This window comes from Polyodon spathula, chromosome 4 (assembly GCF_017654505.1).
Source record: "Polyodon spathula isolate WHYD16114869_AA chromosome 4, ASM1765450v1, whole genome shotgun sequence".
NCBI classification, from domain to species: Eukaryota; Metazoa; Chordata; class Actinopteri; order Acipenseriformes; family Polyodontidae; genus Polyodon; species Polyodon spathula.
Genome location: NC_054537.1, coordinates 18974612 through 18994180, shown reverse-complemented (window position 1 = coordinate 18994180; position 19569 = coordinate 18974612).

Sequence of the window (19569 nt, the reverse complement as noted above, 5' to 3'; positions counted from 1 at the left end):
AGAGAAATACACGCTAAGCCCCTGAAAACCTATAAACATAAGTCATCCACTAGACATGAGTGAGGGCTGCGGGAGGAAAGAAACCTCCTAACTGATAATAGGAGAGATGTGCTTTGTGACTTAGATGAGTAAGGAGATTCCCCTTGGCTCGTGGAGAGCCGCCCTCGCGGAGGTGAGACCGAACCGATCAGGCTGGAGGTGAGAAAATGGGAAGACGACAGAGTTAGATAGATATGGCCACGGGTCTCGTTGAGAACCTTCCTAGAGGATGATGAAGCCTGTGGCAGCTGGGCTTCTAAGGTTGGGAAGTGAGCTTCACTTACCCTCAGTTGGAGACCATTGCAGAGGTGGAAAGGCATTTGCAGAGGAGGAAAGAGTAGTGGGGGAAGAGGGGAGGAGGGGAGGACGGTGGAAAACAATAAATGCCAGACATCGAGCAAGCACATAGCTTAAGGTTTAAATAGGGGTTTAGCAGATGTTATTGGTAGGAAGGAAATAGGATGGATGAGCCCTTGTTCATGCCACCCGAATAACACTAAAGGTTACAATTAAATCAAAATAAAAAGACAAAAAGCTGATATAATTATTTTTTATCTGTTTGAATTGACTAATCTCTCAGCAAAGTTCTAAGTTTAGTTGTTTCCTATACGTTTTAATGGAGGCGTGACTTGAACAATGCAATGTACAATGGTTCCTAAGAAAAAAAAGAGTCCATTGCCGAATACACAGCGTGGGGCATATCACTTTATACATGCTTTGTGACATTTGCCATCAACAAAGGCGCCAAATTAAAGCATCTCCTGCATTGAATTGCATAAGTACATCTCTAGACACTAGAGAAACCACAGTGGATGAGGATTCTACTGCCCAGTATTGCTGTTCTTATCCATTTTCTTGTTGATCACTATGTTATTGTGGCCTCAAGAGTTTCTATCTGCAATTAGAAGGACATCTACTATGTATTTGGAAAATGGAAAATGTGAGATGTTGACGGGTCTAAGATCTTTAATCCAGCCCTCAATCTCAACTATGATGTCTTTTCCTGTTTAAAGTCATGGTGTGGGTTCGCTTTGATCTGCGTTGAGAATGCATAAGCTTGCATTTTCTCCGAGACAAGAATGGGCATACTTCCAGAAGGAGGCAAGGGTCATCAATAGGAACATTGCAGTAATGTCCTCAAGAAGAAGAAAACAATAAGAACATAACAAAATTTGCGAACGAGGCCGATCCACCCATCAGTGCTTATGTCAGAACTTTGTCAAGTCAGGTCTTAATGGATCCCAGTGATTCAGCATTAGCACCAAGGCTAGGAAACCAATTCCATACCATCACCACTCTGTGTGAAGAAATGTCTCCTACTCTCTGTCCTAAGTCTGCCTCTACTAAATTTTCAGCTGTGTTTCCTCTGGCCCAGATATTGTTTAACATTAACTTTTAGTATATTTTCCAGAACAAGCTTCTGATAATGATAGACCATGAGCTAAACTGGTGGAAGAAGTTGTGAGGAGTAACTTAGACACCACTGGACTAAAATAAGACAAGAAAATGCAGATGTGATATATCATATGTAATGTTTCGAAGAACAACAGTGCAATTGAGATGTGAAAACACAGAAGAGTGTAATAAAGCACAGTGGAAGCATGGTAAAGCAGAGTATGATAAAGCATGTTACAAATCATGGCAAATTATTGTAAAAGTATAGTTTAACCATTGGTGCAAAATTTACTGTGGTAAACTTTTATATGGGTTATTTTAAATACATACATACTGTACATACATAAATACATAAATACATATTAAAGGCTTCTTTTTGTTTTTGTTTTTTTTTCTTTTTGTATACCAGACGTTTACAAATGTATCTGCATGAGCTAAAAGTAAGCTGAAAAAGGGGAAATTTACCAGGTGCTTGCAAAAATGTCTCTGGCCTCCTTCACTACATGTGGTGCTGAGACAGGCTTCTTCACAAACCACTAGGTTTTGCCTAGAACTGTTTACAATCAGCATTTGGGGGTCGAGAATCAAAGCCACGGGCCTTCTCAAGCGGTTCCTGTTCCACTCTGTGATCTGTCCTACAGAGGTAACTGTAAGATTCCTGATTTATGATGCCTTCAAAGCTGCTGACGGTAAAGTTATGGTAAGGCTTGTTTTTAATTCTGCTGAAAAACGTATTTGGTGGTGGGTTTTTTCTTTGTTTTTTTGCTGAGGTGGTTGTTGGGCCCTCTGACAGCTAGACATCTTCAAGTGCTGGGTCAAGAGAAGGAGTTGACATAGTTTACCCTAACCAATAGTTTAAGCGCAGTACCAAATCCAGGACCACAGGAAATTGGAAATTAAGTGGAGATAATATAGACTTAGGACAGAGTGAAGGGGACACTTATTCACACAGAGTGATAATGGCTACCTAGTCATGTTGTTAAGGCAGAATTACTTGGATCAATTTAAGACCCAACTTGACAAACTAATGAGATCAATCAGAAACTAGGAACTGGACAATCACTGATGGGACAAATAGCCTCTTCTTGTTCATAAATGTTCCTGTGTTCTTATAGTCTAAGAATGCTCCTCAGTGTATCTCAATTAACTTGTAGTTGCCAGAACTGGGAAGGTGGAGTGGGCTGACAGCATGGGCAACATGTGGACTAACACAGGTCAAAGATCTGCCTGTGGATTTTCTGCTCTCACATCCCTTCACAAGTTCTTATTCAGAATAGGAGCAGGAACCATTCTTACCAGGGTCATAAGCAATACTACTGAAAGTGTCACAGAGACATAAATGGGTTCATATTTTTATTAATAGTCAAATTGAATCAACATACTCAACATATTGTAATGATTTCTTGAAACGTTGTCTATTCTCTTCATTGCTGAGATATCGGTTGAGGTAGAGTTCCAGCCTTAACATGGTGATGGAGGTCATCTGATAAGACAAGTACAGGTAAGAACAGTACAGTATTTACAGTACATGTACCTGTAGGGGGGCAGAGTCAAGAGATTGCGGTAGTTTAATTGAAAGTGGGCCAAGCTCTCAGCCAATATTTTATTTAAAAACAGATTCAATAGGGAATGCCACAGGATGCATATGCTGCACAGAGTCACAGCCCAGCAGGAGACACGGACTGGCAAGTGGTGTGACCGAACCCGGAGCTGTTCCAGTTTTCTGTAGTCATCTCAGTCTCTACCTAAGCAATAGAACTCAAAGAAGAGAGCTTTACTGTCTTAATACTGTAAAGGCCTCTGAATTAACCATTTCTAATTGTAGCATTGAAGCCTGAAGGCTACCTGACCATATATGGAAATCCGGACGAACTGCATTACTTACAGAATGTTGAAGAAAATGTTTGTGTTCATTTGCAACTAAACTAGTACTGCATAAAATCACAAAGTAATAAACAAAAAGAAAAGTTTATTTTATTATTTTTTTTATAAATGCAGCCATTTTCTAATAGCATTATAACTCCAATGAAATGAGAGAGCACTGTTGTCTGTTAAGGACCTTCTTGTTATGGTAAATGCCCTTAACAGACAGTAAAGCCTTCTTATATTGAAAATAGATTGTACAATGATCAAGTAGGCAAATTTTTGCCAATGCTAAATCAGTGTTACATTTAATAATATATATCATATACATTGAGTGTTGTGGAAGTTAAAGATAAATTACAGCTCAAAGTGTTCTGTATAACTATTCAATCAGTGGCAAAAAGAAAAAGAAAAGTTTTATACAGGTTTACATTGCTGTTGAAAATACTCCTGAGCTCAGCAATTCGAGTGATTGCAGTTACAGTTTAGACAAACCAGACATCTGGAAACCACACAGCTATACAGAAGTCAGTCAGCCATACATTAGTTTGCCATTTATGTACACTGTCTCCAAAGAGCTAGATTGGAAATTGAAATTTCAATGAGAAAAGCTGAGTCATTTGCCTGGTAAGCTGATTTTAACAGTTTTAACTCATATAACATATATTGATAATTCAAACTGCAGTGTTAGAGCTGTTCAGCATGTTTTATTTATTTATATGTGTCTCTAATTTTCCCAGTGTTGTCCTGTATCAAGAATCATTCACTATACTGACTAGTGCTCGATGGAGCTGTAGACAGAACCCAACGTCAATGTCTAGTCCTTCTCTTTGCCAAGCAATCCTTGGTCACTCCATGAGCTGAAACCAGCACAGTTCTAGTCTGTCAGAACTGAAGAGCACAGGCATGAATTGCAAAAGATCGAATATATTTCCATGTCAAAAGTAAGGCAATGCTCCTGATGCATATATAAGAGTAATAGTGAGGGAGTTTGCCACTGCCAACACAAAGCTCCATCCTGTGGATTCCCTTATAAAAACGTTTCCCATAATGAAAGCATAGCAGTGTAATAAAGGTAAGCATCATAAAGCATGGTGAAGCACAGGTAAGCAGGGTAAAGCATGGTGAAGCACAGGTAAGCAGGGTAAAGCATGGTGAAGCACAGGTAAGCATGGTAAAGCATGGTGAAGCACAGGTAAGCAGGGTAAAGCATGGTGAAGCACAGGTAAGCATGGTAAAGCATGGTGAAGCACAGGTAAGCATGGTAAAGCATGGTGAAGCACAGGTAAGCATGGTAAAGCATACACAAAGACATGGAAAACCATGGTAAACTATGGCAAATGCATTTTATAACCATAGGAAAAGCATGGGGAATCCACAAAATACTATGGCTTTCCTCACTAGGGTTAGCTAAACTTGTTTTATCATGTCAATCCTTCAATAAAAATGAGGGCTATGTCTTTTTTAAATATTATTCTGTTTTCTATTCCATTTTGACAGTGCACTAATCTGCCACCAAGAATGTATAGAAGTGCAGACTGCTTCTTGTTCATACAGCTGGTTTTACAGACATTGATTAGCACTACATGGAATACCTAATGCTACCTTATGTAAGGTAGTCCAAGATCAGTGCTAGTGAGGGTCTGTAAAACCAGCCCTATATCAATTTACGCTGCAGTTAACAGCATTGTATTATGGGACATCTATCTGCTACAAACTCGTACAGAAACTACAAAGAGATAATGAAATGAACTCAATGGCTGATTGCCGGACAGCCAGTGATTAATTCCATTTCCCCAGTGAATGTGTTAGTACAATGCATTCCCATTTTACAAAGCATACCTCTGTGCTCTACTCACAATGATCCTAACAGTGTCTGTGTCTATCAAACACTGCATGTTCCTCATATTGGTGCATTTTTATGTTTAAAATTATATTATACAATGACAGGGATCATCTTCCTAATCATTTCAAAGGGATTTTTGATCTTATATCTCACGACATCGTCACGATTCCATTTAAACCTATTTTTGTGAGTTGTTTGTAATTTCAAATTGCCTCATAGCCATTGCACAGTATAATGGCAATATGGCACTCCATGGTGTATGATCATTATGGGATATCACACCTCACAGTGCACTTGTGACGATATCCTATAACATTATCTATTCTGTACAGCTGTATTGCTTATTCAAACACCATGCAGGGCCCTAGAAATGTTTTAAGATTTCTGCGATTCGATCCATGGAATCCAGTTGTCCTTTTTTTCTTTTTGAATTGTTTGATGGCACATTGCCGTTTGGTGCTGTTTTAACTTTTAGAACCTATGCATTGGAGTGAAATGAACTGCAATTTTTAACACATTTGGAGAGAAGGAAGATCACATGCTGGGATGTGAAATGTAACATTTGCCAAGTCTTTGTGTTTTGTATTACTCTTATTGCTGTTCTTCCTTCGCTAATTAATCAAAGATTGCATACTGTATTCTATTACAGCACTACTTAAGCAATAAGAAATTAGCTTATTTATACAGAGATATTAATGAGCAATCCAAAAATGAAGATAACGAAGAAATATACACACTGGGGGTGGGGGAGATAGAAGATTGTAGAAATTGTATTTAGGACTATGCATGTGTAACACGTGTATTTCTTTATTTATTATTATTATTATTATTATTATTATTATTAGATTGCTTGTTTGATGTTTGTTCTGCTGTATGTATTATATTAGTTTTTTCTTTATTTTGGCATTTGGTTTGTTTGCACTCTACCTCCCGTTCGAGGAGCTAACTGCTTTAACAGACTGTCAGCTTGCTGTACTGTCTGTTCTCCTGCAGCTCCCCCTTCCCACCCCACACATGCAGTGATTAGTTACCTGTGTGGGATGAGCTCATCTTGCTCTCCTGGTCTCAATTAATCCCCTTTAATACGAAAATACAGAGAGAACACAGGAGAGCTTGCTTGATTGTGAAAAGCTGCTACCTGTATTGCTGGACTCGTTGAGGAGAGAAGCTGAGAATGGAAGACAGTTCTTTTTCTTTTATAAAGAGAAACTTGGATGTGGTATTCATCGACATTGGCATTTGTATAGGACAATGTTCATTGTTAACGAGTGTGGTTGAGCCAGTCCCTCGTTTGGACGTTTTACTTGGTGCGGGAAAAGTATATTACAGACGGAATTGTATCATTCTTTTCTATGTTTGTGTTCTCAGCTCTGCTCTGTCAGCACTGCCAGTTGTATGTATGTTTTATGTATTTAAGTTTGTACACAACCGGCACATTTGTTTTAAACTTGTGTTGTGTTTCTGTTGTTTATGGGGGAATAGATATAGGGCAACTGCTTACCCTTGTCAGATCTTGAAGGGGTGGGTTATTTGCTTTCTGTTTGCAATATTGTATGGCTGCTTATGGCAGCTCTGTTTCTTTCTATTGAATTACACTGTTGGCTGCTAATTGCGTTTATGCTGCTAATCTATATTACTGTTGCTAAACTGTACTATTTCTAGACAATCATAGTTAATATGAAGCATTAATTTAACCAGGCTGCTGTGGATTGCTTTAACAGCTTAGTTTTCATTTTTGTTTTGTTTTATACTCTGGCCTGCTTGTTATCCCCAATCAAAATGTGCAGCACACAACGCTCATTTAGCTTCATGGCTCTGACTCTTTGCAACTCTTTCCCAGCTTTGATGCCTGATGCTCCCACCATCGCTGGCTTTAAATCAACTCTGAAGACCCACCTGTTCTCTTTTGTTGCTGCTACTGTTTCATGTGTTATGCATTTTTCACTGTATTTAGTGTGCTCTTTCATGTATTTTGCACTTTCCACTGTATTTAGTGTGCTCTTTCAAGTGTTATGTACTTTCCACTGTTTTAATGTATTCATTTTTTAATTTTTTTTCTTACTGTATATCATGTATTATGCATTTCTGTATTTAAAGTATTATGGACTTTCTTGTATTTACTGCATCTTGTAAAGCTATTTGTGATGGTGTTCCACTATGAAAGGTGCTATATAAAATAGATTGATTATATTAGAAGCACTGATTGATTATTTGCACTTTTGTTGTATATTTTATTGATTTATTGTGGTGTTCGAGTATTAATCACTGGATTATTTGTTCTGTTTAATTATTAACTTGGAATTTTGCTGGTTTGGTTTATTTATTTATTTCTCCCTTTTGTGCTAGTTTTTTGGGGTTTTTTTTGTCACACTTCTATACAGTGTAAAAACTGACCTGCTTATTAAATCAATCAAATTGGTTATAATTGTTTTGTCTATCTCTATCAACTCAACTATTTTATTTACTGTCTGTTTTTTATTGTGACTCTCTTTTCTGTAATAAAAGTACTCCTGGGTTTTTAACATGGTCTCCCTGGCCTTTGTTACACAGGAAGGACTCCTACTGAAACCCCCAATTAAAAGAACTTGTGTGCTATATATTATCTTACCAAGATTATTGTATTAATATTTCTGGGGTGTGATTTCCCCAGGGGTGTAGTCAGGCTATTTTATTTAATCTCCAATTCTGTAACTGCTTGTTACATATGATTCCTAGGGTCTTTAATCATGAAAGTATTGTAGAGTGGAGGCCCTTCCCCTCGGTTTAAGGGCTGCTGGAACTGTATGTGGTTGAGAAGGAGAAATAAAAGGTCAAACTCTCAGGTTTTAAAAATCAAGCTGTGTTTATTCACTGACAGGAATCCAAGGAGAACCATACTTATGTTTTCCTGCTTGTCTGATACAGCATTTTCCTAACAGGCTTCTTAATACCATTTTGTTAGGAGAGTAGCATCCATTATGGAACGAGTGCTCACACTAACACCATACTCTCCATCATGTGGCATCTTTCACTGTCACATGGCACTTAGAAAAGGGGGCAAAACACCCATAGTGGAGTGGCTAAGCATTGAGAGAGACAGCATATGTTAAAGATAAAGTACATTTTATGTGTAGACCCCTCTAAAAGTTTACCACTGTGTTTTTGCATGGTATGTTTTTTTTACTATGCAGCTACCATTGTTTACTCCTGGTTTGTAATGTTTATATTAATATGCTTGACCATACCTCTCTGTGCTTCACAATGCTTACCTATGCTTTACCATGCTTTATTACACTTTGCTCTCCTTTTACAATGGGAAATGTTTACAAGAAGAGGCTCAATACAGTGCATTTCCTGCAAACCTGTGTGGATCCCTTCATCCTTCAGAACCCTGGATACTATGGCCTAAACAAGTTGAAACATTCAGCGTTGTTCTTGATATACACAGTAAATTTGTATTGTCCTGTATTTTTAATACAAAGAGTCCCCCTTTGTTATAGTAGTGCCTGACTGTAATACTGCAAGTGCAGTTTTGTGTTAGTCTTTTTTTTTTTTTTTTTTTGGAAGCCCAGGGCCTTTGACATAGCGTTTATCTCGAACTGTTATTGATCTGAGCTCTACAAAAAATGATTACACTTGACCTCGCTCTGCTCCCTCTCCCTGGTGTTTCCAGCAGACACATGAAGACAGGGAACAGACACGCACTGTTTAGCAAAGACCAGTTACAGATGGTGTTGTTTGGTGCTAAATGCACCAAGTATGGGAGTGCAAACTGTCTCATTTCGTTATACTAAGTAATGGCTTGTGGGTTTTATTTACTAATGAAGAACGGTGACTCGCTGCTGTAGTTCATACCTCAGTTAGTAGCTCAAGCTCTTTACTCAAAATAAATAGATGTTTTCAGGGTGCATCCAAATCAACAGAAAGAGGATTGAAGTTCAGTATCAAGAAGCAAAATCTCAGTGGTGAAGACAATATATAAACTCTTACATTTTATGATATATTGATAAAAAAAAGGAATTCTGTATACAGTATGTTATAAGTATAGTTGCCATATGCAGTAATGCAAAAACAATTCTATACAAACACAGTGGAAAGGGTTTCAATCACTACATTTTCCATAGATGTTAACATACACTGTCTAATCACTTTATTCAGACCTATCTACATGATTGAGTTTGGCATCATCCTGGGGTGGAGCGTGTTATTTGGTAAATCTTGGGTCTGGATGGCCGAATGAATACAACCATCCACCGTGCCAGAATATTTACTTCTGGCATCTACCATGACCTCCACAATCCTTGGGACTGCTCAATGTATCTAAATACTATACCACTGCCATTTAAATTATTATAACAGAAACAAGGGGTGTGCTGAAACTGGTATTTGCTGTCAACAAAATTTGCTAGTTTTGCAACATATTTTCATTGTCAGTTTACGGCCTTGGTGCAGCAGTACAGTAAAAATGTCAGCTCCTCAGATGAGAGGAAAATCTGCTTCCAATCGGCTGTTAAAACCCTTAATGAGGAAGTTAATTGCCATTGATTTGTGCTCCACTATAACGGTAAGGTTAGGGTGGTGTTTCTCTTTTTGAAATCAACACATTAATAAACAGGTGTGTTTTGATTGATTTAAAACCAGATGATAAATATTTAATGGTAATTACGCAGAAAATGCCAGTATCGGCACACCTCTAATATTTTCCTATTTTCACAGACAGAAATGAACTACAGAGACACAAAGTAGGGAATTTGATTCACATAACCTGGAGCCATTTATTAAAATCTGGCTTTTGGATCAATGGGATATTCCATGAGAGTTCTTTATCAGTTTTATTTAGAATCATTATATTTATTTCCAAGACCGCTAGAGGCTGATATAAACTTTTGTCTTGCTGGGAGAAAGAACTAAACCCACAAGCCATAACATTCCCTCCAACCACTACACTCTGAACAATGACAGTTCAGGAATTGGTTAACAAGAACCCCTCCATACTTCATTGCATTAGACAGGCACAGCTTCTCGGTTATTCAAACTTCATTAAGTCAGCAGTGCTGCGTCTCGCTCTGTGACGCCCCACTGTGAAAGATAGGACGCTGCTATCACTTTAATAGCTTCTGAGTAATTCCAGCAGGAGGCTGCCCCTGCTCACCTGTCACTCTCTCACCCCTGAGCCTGAAGAGGTTAAGAGCCTGCCTTTCCCCCTCCTGTGGTGGAATTAGTCTTATCACTCACAGATCCCCCCTCCCCTTGTTACTTGAGAGAGGCATAGGAGCAAACCAGCCAGCATCACTCTCACTACTACCAGGAAAACACAGTCCCACCATCTCCACTGCTGTGAGAATAGCAGCTTTTGCAGACACTACACTCTTTGTATAAGGAGCTACAACACGGCTGCCTGCGTGAACATCTGTTCATTTCTCTGCGAAAGTCATGGTGGGGGTATTAGGGTACTGCAAGGAACCCAAACCGTCAGAAATGTAAGATTCAAAATGAGACCCTCATACATGCTCTTTGGGCATCACAGAAAGGAACCGTATTTGGCAGAAAATTCATGATTTTATTCTCTCAAGGTCTCCCTTTCATTAAAAACTGAATAAACATTATATTAAGCTATTAACCGGTCGGGGTGTGTGGATATTGGAGAATATCCCACACCCTGAAGTGCCTTGTTGTGTCTAGAAAATTGATTAACCAACATTACAAAAAAAAAAAAAAAAAAAAAAGGTAAAAACAAGTTTTAATTAACAAAGTAATTGTTAAATATCCTTCCACCTCTGCTTGACTTTAGAAAAAAATAGTCCCTTAAAACATAAAAAAAAAAAACAAATGCATTAATTAAATAATTTCAGATGCTGAACTGAACATTGCCATTGAAAGTGCAGTTTTGATTTGTTACTCTTCTTGTAATTCTTGGTTTATTCATTACATTGTAAAGTAAAATATTACTGCCCATTCTCATCATGACAGCACAAATGAGTCTGCCTTAAATCACGCAGCACAAATAAGACTGCCTTTAAATCATGCAGACCCTTCCTCACAAAACCTGCAATAGTATCAGGTGAGAGTGCGTTTTTTTTTTTTTTTTTTTAATCATCCTTTGTTATCCGGGGTAGTAACAGGAGGTATCCATACCAGATTTGTGCTACAGCTTCAGTGGCAAGAAAGACGTTATTTGCATGGAATACCCGGTTACTTATCAAACTGACTTTGCAATTTACAGCTTGGTAACGTGGAGAACTACTGGGCCAGTGTTAAGAAACAATTTTAAACAATGCAGGACACAGCAGAAGACAGGATACCATCGTTCCAGGGCACATTTAAAAGGTATGGCAGGAATTGTCGACAGGAATGTATCATGTTCAACATCATATCACACAGCTGTGAAGGGGGTGGGCCCGTTGCCAGCAGGCAGGCAGACCGAAGAACGGACAGCGGGAGCAACGGCAACAAAACATTTTTAACCCCAAGGTCTAGAGGGACCCACATCTTTTGTGAAAAGCTGAAAGTTTAAGAGAGATTTTTTAAACTATTTATTTTCAAAATGGGATAGGGAAACGCCTTAGTTCAGGGAGAAGGAACAGAGTGATCAGAATGCCGAGTTTTGAATTTATTTGAATACATACTTTTGCTTTTTTCACTACTTTAATTAATCATTGGTGTCCGATTCAGATTCATTCAATATCTCATGTACACTTCGGTTTCCCAAAAGTTCAACATTTACATAAATCTCATCGGTTTATTGCGATAAATTCCAATATGCCTGCCGTTTTTAATTATAGCAGTATGGATATCTGCCAGTGATTTGCCCATTTTTGAAAAAGTACCGACCCATGATGATATACTATATAACACAATTTTTGTTCCTGGGTAGTAAGTGTTATTTCCTAATTGCTTATGCCTCAAAAGTATAGAAAATGGCTATTATTCCCCATAAACTTTGCTTTTGTGACCAGGACAGTGATATTTTGAAATTTACCTATTTCCAATGAGAAAACTGGCGAATTTGTGTCTTTTCGTTCACATAAAGTCAGAAAAAAACAACATATGAATCCAAATTAACATGTATTTATACTAAAGTAATACAAAAATGACTACAAAAGATTTAGAAGTGAGTAGTTTTTCAAGATTTACGATTATACTGTAAATCACTTTCACAAATCAGCCCCCAAATGTAGTCTCCCATCATATTCTCGTTATACTGTCCTTGGTAGCGGCGTTCAAAGTCCAGTATATCCTGGTGGAAGCGCTCGCCTTGCTCCTCCGAGTACGCTCCCATGCCCTCCTTGAGTTTATCAAGATGAGCATCAAGGATATGGACTTTGAGGGACATCCTACAGCCCATTGTGCCGTAGTTCTTCACCAGAGTCTCAACCAGCTCCACATAGTTTTTGGCCTTGTGATTGCCCAGGAAGCCCCGAACCACTGCGACAAAGCTGTTCCAAGTCGCTTTCTCCTTACTAGTGAGCTTCTTGGGGAATTCGTTGCACTCCAGGATCATCTTTATCTGTGGTCCGACGAAGACAACGGCTTTGATCTTTGCCTCAGACAGCTTAGGGAAGAAGTCTTGAAGTTACTTGAAGGCTGCCGACTCCTTATCTAGAGCTCTGACAAATTGTTTCATAAGGCCCAATTTGATGTGCAGTGGTGGCATCAGCACCTTCTGGGGGTCCACCAGTGGCTCCCACTTGACGTTGTTCCTCCCCACAGAGAACTCGGTCCGCTGTGGCCAGTCCCGCCTGTGGTAGTGCGCCTTGGTGTCCCTGCTGTCCCAAAGGCAAAGATAGCAGGGAAACTTGGTAAAACCATCTTGGAGACCCATCAGGAATGCCACCATTGCAGCCTCTTGATGCCATCTCAGAAAAATGCAGATATGTATCCACTTAGGCAGCTGGAACTAAACTGAACTGGTGGGCTTAAGGCCCCTGTATTTATATTACTATTTATATTACTGGAAAGTTCTAGAAGTTACTCCAAGTTTACTCAGCACTGAATCTATCTGGAATGTTCTGGAAAATAGGTAAATTTCAAAATATCACTGTCCTGGTCACAAAAGCAAAGTTTATGGGGAATAATAGCCATTTTCTATACTTTTGAGGCATAAGCAATTAGGAAATAACACTTACTACCCAAGAACCAAAAAAAATAAAAACATTTGTTACACGGTGTATTCTGTAATATCAACACCCCCATGTGACCTGCTTTGACCAATCAGGATAGAGTATTTAAAATATTCATTTTATAAACCCATATAGTACATGTTCTACAAACCTGTTATGTAGAATAATAAAAAATAAAGTCTGTCACATTTTACATGGCAAACACAATAACTGTTTTGAATTTGCAACAATCTCGGCCAAACCTTTATCACCTACTCCTTGTCTTATTTACACGGTAATGTGGACCCTCTGTATGTGCATGGCATTTTCTTACCTGACAAGTGTATTCCATGTTAATATCTTGTAAAAATCCAGCAAAGTGTAATAAAGCATAGTGAAAACATAGTAAAGCATAGCATTGTAAAGCCCAGAGCAGTATGGTAAAGCATATTTAAAAACGTTGCAGACAACTGTAAACTATGGTAAATGCACCATGGCAAAAGAAGGGAGAAAACTGCAAAATAGCTGTGCAAATTTACTGTGGTATACCCTCACTGTAGCTCTAGTTTCATGTCACTTTATAACCACATTAGAACTGCAGTCTACAGAGGAGTCACTGAGTCCTAAGCTGAAATGTCAGTCAGCCACAGTGCAGGCAAACTGCTCTCTTACTGCACTCTGCTTAGCTGCAGATGCTTTCACTAGGAGACACAGAGGGTTGCTCCTAAACTGTGTACTTTTGAGTGAGAGGCATTGCAGCACACGAGACTGACAGCGACCAGACTCCATTCAACTGCACTGTGAGTCTTTGTGTCTTACAGGTCTGATGTTCACTGAGCCATAAAGCGGGGATTACACAGACTTCAATGAGTTTGCAGAATGTTCCATTAACATACATTGTACACTCCCTTCAATAGAGGCACAAGAGGGGATGGGGAAGCAGAGTGGTGCACACACATGCATACGCTGTATAGTTATCCCTGGTCGACGGGGAAATGGTTGTAGGTTCATACATACTGTAAAGATGTCCATATTCTAGAGGAGGGCAGCTTCACACTTCTTCTCAAACTTTGAATAGGGACAAGTTGCACAATCAGCAATTGAAAAAACAGCTTTATTAGCAGACAGGCAAAAAAATATAATTGGCAGGTATCCAGTCCAAATACAGCTCGGCAGACTAGTGTGCAGACAAACCACATGGAACAGACACTAACATTAGAATACACTTGCAGGCTTATACTCAGCAACTGGAGAACCAGAGTTGGGGCTCAGCTGGAAGGGAGACAACCTTCTCAGTGGGCAGGACATTGGCCTGTTCCCAGGAAAACAGTGTATCTAATTGGGCTGAAACTTGGTATTAACAAAAAGTTATTCCATGTACTGCAAATCAGTCATTGTAGTATACCTTTACACCTGATGACATGCAGGTCTTAAATACCCAGTTCTGTTTTTCATCAAATTACTCACTGCCATTTCTTCTATACTATTCTAGCTGTCCTAGTCATCAGCATTTTTGTCAGACAGAATTCTGAATTCACAGCTTTGTAAGGAGGGTGTATGTTACTGACATTATTTTATTATAGAATATGGTGAACAATAATTTTCCTATAAACTTCACTTCACAGTTTTATTATACACTGGTTGTGTGAGAACTCCTATAATAAGATTAGGTGGTGGCACAAGACCTGTGTATAACAAGACTGTCGTGTATAATAAGATTGATGATAGAACTGCTAACCTCATTTTATAAAAACAAACTGCCTTCAGCACATGAACACAACAAAACACGGTCAATAAAAAAAACAAAGAACAATGGCCTGCAGATTTAAAGTGTAATCTGCAGAAGAGATGGAGAATTTTGTGGAAGAGCAGAATAAAGAAATAACTCTTAGAAAAACAATAAGCAACATAAATTTAGTAAAATTCAATTTTTCTCGACACTACTAGTTTGACAATTTTTGTCTTATGTCACCATATACTGGAACAAATGCAGTAATACACTGAGACACATAAGGGTCTAATTATATCTCTGTGTTTCTGGTGATGTTGACAAATCTCTTGAGCTTGAGCTCTTGTGATTTATATATCAGCAGAAACCTTTGATTGAATTACAGCCTTATTTACAGTTGGGTGTATATTATTATTATTATTATTATTATTATTATTATTATTATTATTATTATTATTATTAAAAGATATGTATTTCTGCTCTTACAGCCCTGCGTAGGGTCCAGGTTTGTAAGCCCAGTAGAAAGGCAGACAATTTATGGGACAGTTTCAATCAGTGAAGTAGGTTTGTGTTCAATGTGAGGAGAAACAGGTAAAGAATGAACTCCTTCAAAATGAACTGAGTGCAACCACTTAAAAAGTCTAATTTCCCTGATCTCATTGTGAATGGAGCCCTGATTGTGAACTGATTAAAATCTAGGAGAACAGAGGGGCAGCACCATTATTGAAATTATTTTGCACAGTTGTTTTTACACAATGAGCCTTATTCACAAACTGCAAGCTCTGTTTTAGAGAACATTTTTTTGAAGAGTTATAAACATTCTCTTATGGTAAGCAATGCTGAGCAGTTGTGTCTGATCAAACTTTGCTAAAGTTTTTCTGTTATAGTAAGAGACAGCCTATGCTCGACATATTAACTGATTATGAATCACAAAAGACACAGATTGTTCACAGGAACTATAATTAAGCATAAAAACTTTTTTTTTTTTTTTTTTTTTTTTTTACTGTAAAACTATTTTGCACAGTATGCTATCTGTACTCCAAGTTGGAATTTTGACAAATCCTTACCTGTGGTTTGTTAATTTCTCATTCTGAAAGCAAAGCCCCTCCATGTCAGTATTCCATTCAGACAGGTCCATGTTACTGGTAGCATGTCTTTAGGATGTGAGGTGAATAGCCAAGCGGTGGGAAATACCTCTGGAGCAGCCAATATCCTGACAAAAGACATTGACTGTTAAAGACTGAGACAAATTAACAAATCAAGGAAATATGGATGAGGCCTGCTAATATTTAGATCAGAGCTATTACCAAATATCTGGGAGCCACTGGTCACTAAATTACAATATTTAATTTTAACATACCTAATAGCTAATAAATGGGTGAAACAAAACTTTTTTTAAACACTTTTTTAATTAATTACATTTTTAATTAATTAAGTTTGCAGTTAATATACCCCTTTTCAATTGTGTTTCATAGTTTATTCTCAATTTCTAAAGCACTGTTTAGCCTTGTTTACAAGACAATCCTCACAAAAACATTCCAAAAACAATTCCTTAAAGTTTAGGGTCGAATGGCCTCTTCTTGTTCATAAATTTTCTTATGTAAGTGATGATCAGTACCAAGGGCGCTATTGCAATCAAACGGTCCATAAAGTCTGGTAGTGCCCTATGTGGAGAGTCTTATTGTTTTTATGTTTCAATGTTACAGCTAGAACTAAAGGTAAAAAAATGAGAAAACGACTTCTTCCGAATCGACCCTACAGGCCCAAACGTAGATTTGTCAACTGATCCATGTGAGAGCCCCCAATGGAAAAGCATGTTGTGGCAGTTTAACATTGAACATCTGCAATTCCACACAACAGACTGTTATGCTACGACATCTCCTAGATTTGTGTTACAGCACTGTTGGTAGTCCTCCTGTCATGCACCTGTGTATCATGGTCGACCATACATATCTACTTCTCCTCATGTTGCCCTGTATGCAGCTCCTCACTGCCTAGCCAAACTGGCTGCACATCAAACATGTGCATACACACAAGATACTGACCATAGCAGTTGAATTCATGGAGGTACAATGTGTTGTTTGGGCCACCCCTACCATTGTGCATCTGTCTCCTACTAGACCTGCCTAAGCAGTGCCCAGATATACACAGAGTGCCCCCTCCCTATATGCTACCCAACATACTGGCATGGCAGCAGACCTCCTACACCTAGTGAGCCATGATAATGGATCTCTGTTATCTGCAGGGAGTTGTATGTTCTTCGTCTTACCTGATGATGGCTGTCTCTGGTTGCTTGTGTTGCCTTGCCCATTTCGCTGCCTGGAAGGGGATGCATTTCCCTACTTTTGTCATTTTAATATCAACCCTAACTGATGCTTTAACAAAGTGTTTTTCAAATAATATATATTTGTTTTCAATTATACAATTAATTACAATACATCTTTTCCAAACAACTACAATGTATTATATTCTAATATTATGGTTTTTGTTTCAGTATTAATTTGCATTATGTTCTCTATTCCAGTTCATTACAATTAGAATCCTTTTATTACATCTATAACTTCAGAACGCTCAGTCAGAATTACAAAGTAGAACAGCCAAGTACACAATATTTTAGCTTATTTTTCTGTCCAGCTGAAGAAGGACTTGTAGTCCGAAATGTCCTTAAACATATATTTTTTTAAATCAATTAATCACATTTTTGTGTAATTGCATTACCTTTTTCTTTTTGACTTTGCATCTTTTGTTACACATCAGTTTTCCTTTTTCATACTGTAAGCTTTATACACAGTTACTGTAAATCATAAGCTGAGAGGGAGAGTGAGTGGTCCGATGTCCAAGTGCCACTGGGGTCTTTTTCTTAAGTTGCGGGTCACTACGCATTTCACAGGCGTTAAACCCATGTCACAGCAACTGATTGGGGATTATAATTTCTGGTTTATTCACAACAGGGGAGAATGATACAGCTATTAGTGCAAGAGCCTCTTCTGGCAGCCAGGCTCTGCTGAATTAGCAACATGTTTGAATGAGATAAAAAGGCAAAACTTACCTCACCGCACTTCAACCAGCTAATCCAACTACAGCTGTGAAATGAATAGCACCACATCAGCCTGCTCCCAACAAGCGGCTGCTGCCATTTCTCTCTCTCTCTCTCTTACTTTCACACATACAAACACAAAAACACTCACAAACATACAAACGCACAGCATGATGTGCTGTCCCCTTTCTGCTCCCTATTGATGGCCGACAGCCCTGTCTTACTCGTCGTTAACAATCAAAGTTTATTTTTATGTTTGTGGAGTACACCCCAGCACTCTTTAAACAACACAGCAAGTGCTGCACAAACCGAATATTTGTTTATTCGGAATTAGCTGTCCACAAGTCAGGGACATCTGTGTTGATTGGGCTAATTTACTAATAAAGATGAAACAAGTGAAGAAACAGCTGCTTGAATTTGTGTGGATCGCTATTCTCCACAGTCTAAGAAAAGAGTAATCACCACAAGCCCAAGCAGCTGTTTCTTCCCTTGTTTCTCTTGGAATGGTAAATTAGCCCATGCCAGTGACCCTCACCTGATTGTCAGCACCTGGTTTTTGTGGCGAGCTCAAGCTGAATAAGCAAGGCTGAGTGCTATTTGTCTCATAGAGGTCTCTGTTATGAGGAGAGACAGACGAATAAGCATTTTTCCTTTATTCATTTACTGAACGTCTGTTAATATCATACTGATGATAATTTTTCTTTAATGCACCATTTGCACTAATTATGATACAGAGAGTGAGTAATTGTATCTGACACCCAGAGTCTCTGACGGAACTCTTCACATGCAATTCCCCTGATTGTTTGCGAGGCCTGGGACGTGACAAGTGGCTCGCTTTATTTTTATTTTTTTTAGTTCCTATTTATTTATATATCAGTGAGGACCTATATACTCTACAGACCCAATATTTAAATGATATTTTTTTGCATACCCCAGGCACTTTTATCCACGCATATGTATATTACAGGACATTCGATTTTAATGACAATTACCTTGTTTTGTTAACATGGAAATATACTAGGGAACTCAATTATTGTAACGTCTATATCATTATTTATATATTAAATGATTTATTTCTGTTTTAAAATGGAACAAAAAAATGTCTGGCATGCGTGGGATTTTAAACTATAACCTTGAGTTTGCAAGCGTGTTGTGTTAACTGTCAGTGCTACATGATTAGTTGAGACAAGCCGTATTTTGAAAGATGAAGTCAGCTAGCTGAGAATTCTCGGCACTTTGTTTTATTTTTGAGATTTTTCGAGCCATTCATCCTCATCATCCTCATTCTGAGACTTTGATCTTCAGCTCTGAACGTTTTTGGTTTCCTGTCAGTGTAGTGCTCATTGTGGTCCCTATTGGCACAAGGAAGTACGGTTTCCTCTTTCTATACTGGTTGATGAGAGTATCACTATTTGTGGTACCTGCTGGACAAAAAGGAACATAATTTCTGAGAATTAGCTATGCTGAAGGATAGCCTATATATTTAGCATAATGCATTCTGTCAACGGTAAAGGCATATTTTATGTGAAGACTGGGAATCGCCAACCTGCTTAATTGTGTTAAACTGTATTACAGCAGTTTT